This window comes from Terrapene carolina, unplaced genomic scaffold (genome assembly GCF_002925995.2).
Source record: "Terrapene carolina triunguis isolate 2854851 unplaced genomic scaffold, T_m_triunguis-2.0 Scaffold111, whole genome shotgun sequence".
Classification (NCBI taxonomy): domain Eukaryota; kingdom Metazoa; phylum Chordata; order Testudines; family Emydidae; genus Terrapene; species Terrapene triunguis.
This window is the reverse complement of record NW_020664462.1, coordinates 13,559,649-13,561,282: the sequence shown is the minus strand read 5'-3', so window position 1 is coordinate 13,561,282 and position 1,634 is coordinate 13,559,649.

Genomic DNA, 1,634 nt, shown 5'->3' with positions numbered 1-1,634 from the left:
AGCCTAAAGCAGGACAAAAAGTCAAAATCTCAACAAATTTTTGCAAATTGACAGCACAAATAAAAATTGGTTTGGATGTTAGGAATCATTAAAAAGGGGATAGAGAATAAGATGGAGAATATCTTATTGCCCTTATATAAATCCATGGTACCCCCACATCTTGAATACTGCGTACAGATGTGGTCTCCTCATCTCAAAAAAGATATACTGGCATTAGAAAAGGTTCAGAGAAGGGCAACTAAAATTATTAGGGGTTTGGAACGGGTCCCATATGAGGAGAGATTAAAGAGGCTAGGACTTTTCAGCTTGGAAAAGAGGAGACTATGGGGGGGACATGATAGAGGTATATAAAATCATGAGTGGTGTGGAGAAAGTGAATAAGAAAAAGTTATTTACTTGTTCCCATAATATAAGAACTGGGGCCACCAAATGAAATTAATGGGCAGCAGGTTTAAAACAAATAAAAGGAAGTTCTTCTTCAGACAGCGCACAGTCAACCTGTGGAACTCCTTGCCTGATGAGGTTGTAAAGTCTAGGACTATAACAGGGTTCAAAAGAGAACTAGATAAATTAATGCAATCCAGAGTGCTATCGCTGGGTTGAAAGTGTGGTCTAGCTTGAATAAAAGTTAATATCCCTCTATAGAAATAGACCTTTTCCTATTTTTACTGGTAGTAGATCTGACAGCTATTAACCTTCTATTATATTTCATGCCTCCTAATTCTAACATATGGTGACGCTTCGCTTCCCAATATCCAATTGACATTCTTTTGATGTATCTTTTGGGCTGCTGCCTAAGTACATTTGCAAATAGTTTAGTACTCAATTTAAGCTGAATATATTCCCAGAATTCCTTCGGCAATCAATTATTTATTACTTACAAATGTTAAGATCAAAAAGAAAAGAAATAGATGTATATTTTATTCTGACAGGAGGTCTATGGGGATTACAAAAAACAGAAACTTTAATGCTAAATTTGTGTTAAAAAGGTAAAAATGGGGATTCCCTAGTCAGTTTTCTTCCCTTTAAGGGAGCAAATGGCCTGGATTAATCAGTTATTCTTCTTGTTTTTATTCAGTGGTTAGACATGAACATTGGCCATTATTTCTCAGTATTATTTGACTGTTTTTCTCAGTATTTTCAAAGGACAATCAGGGGCAAATTCTGTTCTGCTACATCTGTGTAACACCATTAGGCCCAAATCTCATCCTCAGCTACATGGATGCATCTCTGATTACCCTCCTTGCGGAACAGTTAAATGTAAATCTGCAGGAGAGCTTGTGCCAATTGCTTGGGAAGATCATGCTGTATGAATAGCTCTTTTGTTACATTTACAAAAGTTGCTTTTTATAAGGGGCATAGGCTGTGACTATGTAGCATACATTCCAGTAGGGTGGTGGGGGGCACAACAGGTGGACTTTAGGAAGATCATTTCCACTTCACTGAATAGCTGGGCAGCCATAACAGAGGACTGAGGAACACTTTCAGAAGTGCCTTTAATTAAGGCATGATCCTGTGCCATTAACTTCAATGGGTGCAGGATCAGGCCCTTCATGAGTATCGGAACAGCTATGGAGGGATACAGGCCTGCCCAGTGGATTCAGAGGGATTTGGATCAGGCCCAAAATGAAATT